Source organism: Dipteris shenzhenensis, chromosome 27 (genome assembly GCF_047967505.1).
Source record: "Dipteris shenzhenensis isolate YYH24624 ecotype China chromosome 27, Dip_SZ_1.0, whole genome shotgun sequence".
NCBI classification, from domain to species: Eukaryota; Viridiplantae; Streptophyta; class Polypodiopsida; order Gleicheniales; family Dipteridaceae; genus Dipteris; species Dipteris shenzhenensis.
Genome location: NC_141622.1, coordinates 48,902,143 through 48,907,658, shown reverse-complemented (window position 1 = coordinate 48,907,658; position 5,516 = coordinate 48,902,143).

Below are 5,516 nucleotides of genomic sequence, written 5' to 3'. Positions count from 1 at the left end.
GGCTAAAGTTTAGGGCTAAGGTTAAGGTCCTTGCATACCACCCTTGCAAAGCTCACCATCGGGATGAGCAGATCGACAGACTTTTGAAACTTTCTGATCTCTCAAAGCGCCAATGTCCCCGGCTTGAATCTGTATCACCTCACTAGAGGAGGGCCTCTTTGCCCTTGATGTAGAGGGCATCTTCTTTGATGTTGAGGGCCTCTTTGCCCTGTACTTGGAGCTCGGGCACATCTCCTTTGCTGGCGTGGACCTTGATTGTCTGTTCTTGCCTTGGTCCTCTGCTCTGTCCTTCATTGTTTCTCTTCCTCGTGCTCCTCCTCTGTGCTCTTTGAGTCATTGGTCTTTACATAAGGATCTTCTTGTGCCTTCCTCTGTTCCACTTGTGCCTTATTTTTTGGCTTCCGAATTGGTAGTTTCTCCCTTTGAAATGGATCATCGGGGGAGAGGGGGGGAGGCTACCACTCTCTATCTCTGAGTTTAGAGGTGGGTCTAGCTGTGCTAGTATCCATGGTGCCTTGATCTTGGGCTTGGCCATGGGTGATGGACAGAGTGTGCGAGAGAAAGGGTAAGGGTGCCATAGGGTGGAAATGTTAGGGGCAAGTGGGAGGTGGTGTGGGAGTGGAGAACTCTAAAAAAAGTAAAATTAGTGCAACCTTGAGCTAAATACTTATAATCAACATCCAATAACACAAAATTTCTCATTTATACTGCAACTTATTTCCATTATATGTTGGCTTTATTCCAAATCACATAACTAAAATTACAAAGAAATTCTAAAACTTATGCATGGGCATCCACATTGGAAGAGTCTATGCCATCATTTTCATCTGTCTCCACCCATATGCGCCCTTGTCTATGACAGGTTGCACGCCACCTTGCATGATTCTGTCTTGCATCGATGAGTTGTATATTCTTCTTTGATGTTCTACATTAACATCTTGCACTGCATGGGACACTAAGGACTCTTTGAATGCTAGTGTTGTAGCTGCTCTTATTTTGATATTCCTGTACCACCATTGAACCAATAAAACCATTGGGCTTGAATTAGTTCTACCACCCCCATGTTGGGTCGCTCTATTATATGTACAACGTGCTTGCCAATGCGATCTTTCCATGCCCTGAGTGGACCACACTCTGATGCTTCCATAATTCCATGCCATGTATGGTGCATGAGCATATAAAATGTGCAGCCAAATAGAAAAACAAATTAGTAAATATAGGACCATTCAATATGCATATCTCAATGTCCAAGTTAGGGATTACCATGTACTGTGTTGGGGTAAAGGGCAGTGTGCCCACCCATTATATAGTGCCCATGTATACTCATATATATATGATAGAGGAATAAGCTCGAGTAGCTTTTGCTCCACCACTTTTGGTGTCTCCTTAACCCTTTGTGTGTGCTCTCCTCTCCCATAACTAGTATCAGAGTAGGTCGTGGTGTTCAATCTGCGGGAACCTTCGCGAGGGCTTGTGGTGTGTGTGGATCGAGCATTGAAGGAGCTTTGGATCGATGTCTCTCATGGAGAAAATGGGGCAGCCATAGCTATGCTGATCTACTGGGGAGCTCGAGGAGAAGAGCCTGAGGAGAGAGTTCAGTGGAGCTTCAAGGATTTTGGCAGCTCAAGTTGGCTTGCAATCCAATACACTATAATTCATGCACCATTAGAGATTTTGATAATTATTGCACACATCTTGTTGGTCAATTTGAGACTATCAACACTTACTATCGCAAGTGTAGCAGTGCCTTGTGTAATCAATTACTTCAAACCAGCCTGTACAAGTCATCAATAGGCACAAGCTGCAGGGACGACTCTCTATTGCAACAACCACTCCTGTGTGAAATGCAAAGCTAAGTCTCCATGTGCACAGTGACTAGAATATTGGCGTAGAGCTCCTATTCGTGATGAGAAACTGCTAGTACAATATCTGATGCTGTGAAATTGCTAGAACTTATGCACTTGCGCTAGCAATAATAGATGATGAAAGGTGCAAATTTCAGCAGATGTTGATGAGAAGAACTTGCGATTCATACACGAGATTGTTTACTGGCTGTTGATTTAATAAGCAATAGAATTGGCATATCCGTGTGGCAGATTGCTCAAGAATTTTGGCCGCCTGTGCATAGAACAGAAAGCAAATACGTCATTTTTTGGACAGAGGCATAGTAACCCACGACTTGAGAGAAGAATTGGCCTTAAATCTTGATCTGTTCCTTCAGATTGTCGCCTATGGGCAAGTCACTACTCAAAGCCCGAACATGTGATTACGACCTATAGTGAAGAAATAGTTATGGATTAAATCCTTTGATTTTGACATTATGCTAGTTGTTTGCAAGGCTAATGCATTTGTTTTCAAATGCTTTTGGCACTGGTTATACTACGGAATTGAGTGGTTTTGGCTAGCAAGTGGTCTTCATCGACACTCTTCTTTTCGAGCACCTTGCATTCATACCATACAATCATCTCCCAGGCCTCTTTCATTCCCCCGTCATAGAGCTCGGCTCTCTTTGTCTAGTCAGTGGGTTGCATATCTTGCAGGTACATCACTTTGGCAGTGGCAGTGACACATGCTTTGATAGTGGTACATGCCTAGTTGAGATGCATTAACAGTTCGTTGGATGCATGGTTATTTGCCTATATTGGATACATACGATGGTACGGTGATGTATTGAGATCCTGTCAGATTAGCTTTGTTTGGAGCTGTTTCAGGGCTGGTTTGTCAGCATTTTAGGGCTGATTTGTTACCGTATTCGGGGCTGATTTTATGGCATTGTGTTTGCCATTGGTCAGGACATTACAATTGCTACTGTTGCTGTTTTTTATGACAAGACAGTCATTTTCAGGATTAAATATCTCTTTCCTAGTGTGGAATTGCACTTTGTGCCGAACTGGAAAGTTATAGTTCACAGAACATACTACAACTTTGCTTTTAGAAGCAAGTTCATCCAGTATAAGTTGCAGGAGTTACAGCCTCTGCAAAACCACAAAAAGTTACAGTCTACTGTCTATTTGTGACCAATGTGTAGAAAGCTGTTTTTCAGGTGAGAATATCTAAGAATCCACAAGGATTTGGCTCTTGAGGTCAACTGACAAGTTGTAGATCTTTCTACTAGCTACAACTTTATTGTTTACAGCTTTGGCATCCGGTCTTTTGGTGAAAAGATATCACTATTCAAAAACAAGGACAACATGTTATCTTGCCCAAAGTGGTTGCGAGGTATTGTTGTAGGAATTTCTCTTGCACAGTAGTAAATTACAGAAAGTGATTGGGATCTCACTTCAATACAAGGGCATTATTAGCATTTTGGCACATTTGGCAAGTGGTGAATGCTTGATTTTCTTGCCAAAGGATTGCACATTTGACGTGATACATTGGTGATGCAGTAAATGCCATTTCGATGCATTATGGATTTGCATTGGTGGATGCCACACTGATGTTTATGGATAGTTGAGTTGGACTCCTATTACCATTGGTTGAGCAGGCATTGCTAATTTGATTTAGTGCATTTCTTACTTGGATTGCCAAGCATTGACAAGTTACTGGGCTACATATATTCTTGTTTATGCCTCTTTATGGCTGAGTGCTTTTGAGCATTGGATCAGCCAGTTTATTTGGAGACTTGATTGGTTTGGACAACACTGTTTTTTGGTCATTTGGGTTGCCTATTGCACTATACTATTCTTTGGTTGTGAGCTATTGTGCCACAGATATGGCATCTACAGTTGGTAGTGCCCTCTTTGATATTGAGAGGTTGGATGGATCAAACTTTCAGTATTGGAAAGAGCAAATTTATGATGTGTTAGTGCAGAAGAGGTAGCATAAGCCTATTCGATGCAAAGGTCTAATGGCATTAAACAGAGTGATTGGGATGACATGGATGAGCAAGCATGCTCTATCATTTAGTCATCACTCTCGAAGTCAGTCTACTTGCAAGTACAGGATGGTGTACAGGGTGTAGACTACCATGCATATGAGTTCTATACTCGTATATGCCAGATGTATAACCATGATAGTGTTATGTTGCAACATGATGGGTTGAAATGCCTTGATGGGCTGAAATACAGCCTTGATATGCACTTCAAAGGTCAATCAATTGGTAGAAACAGATCATGTTCAAGGGGGAATTCCAAGAGCAAGTCTAGCTCTCAGACTTGTGTTAGATGTTTCTATTGTGGAACGTATGGCCACATGAAAAAGTATTGCTGGAAATGGTTAAGAAAATGCAAGAAGAAGAGCAAGGTTAAGAATGACAGGAAGAAGGAGAAGAAGCATGTTGAGCTTCAAGGCGTGGATGCCAGGGTTTCCACTGACAGTAGCAGTGATGAAGGCATTCTTTTGTCTATGTCTGGCACCTCCTTCTTGGCCACTGATGTACCCATTCTCGATGATTGGATGTTAGATCCATGTGCTTCATGTCATATGACCCCTCATAGGTCATGGTTTAGTGCATATCAGGAATGCATTGTGGAGAGTGGTTTGATGGGCATTGATCATTCTATGGATGTCTATGGTTATGGGGATATCCACCTTGTTATGCTTAGTGGTTCTATTCTTGTTCTACAGAGGGTTAGAAATATACTAGGACTTGCTACAAGCAAGATCAGTATTGGACAGTTGGTTGAGGCAGGTTATCATGTCTCTTTGGGTGATCATGCATGGAAGATTGCTAGAGGTAATCTGGTTATGGCTAGGGGATCATAGGTTGGATTCTCTTATGCATTGCATGTATCAGGTGTCCAAGATAAGATGCTTATGATAAGTAAGCACCCATCAGTTAGTTTATGGTATGCCAGACTTGGACATATGTCTACTGCAGGTATGGAAGCCCTTACAACATTGAGATACATTCTTGTTATGGATGTCTCTCAAATTTTGTGTCATGATTGTGATGATGGTCAGCAGTCAGGATCCTCTTTTGTGAGGAAGACAGTCAGTGAGAGGTATGTTGAGCCATTGCAGTTGGTTCATAGTGTTGTTTGTGGGCCTATGCCTACCATATCACTGGATGGTGCCTCTTACTTTATGACATTTATTGATGCTGTTACAAGTACATATGGCTATATCCGATTCGGTAGAAGCATCATGTATATGATGCATTTCAGCGCTTCTTGGGTAATGCTGAAAATCAGTCAGGAAAGAAGCTTTTGAGCTTGATGACTGATGGTGATGCAGAGTTTACCTCTTCTGGATTTCAGCATCTATGTGATACACTTGGTATCAAGAGGGTGTTGACCACTCCTCATCTTTCTGCTCATGATGCCTTGGCAGAAGGCATAAATCGGATTCTATTGGACAAGATTAGTAGCATGCTATGGTATGCAGGTCTTACTGAATGCTATTGGGCTGAGGCATGTAAGATAGCTGCATACTTGCTTAATAGGTCACCCAGGAGATCTCTAAATGGTAGAATGCCATTTGACTTCTTGACAGGCAGGGCACTATGTTATGAGCATTTACATGTGTTTGGCTGCGAGGCTTATGCTCATGGTTCCCGATCGAGGAGGTGTATCTTC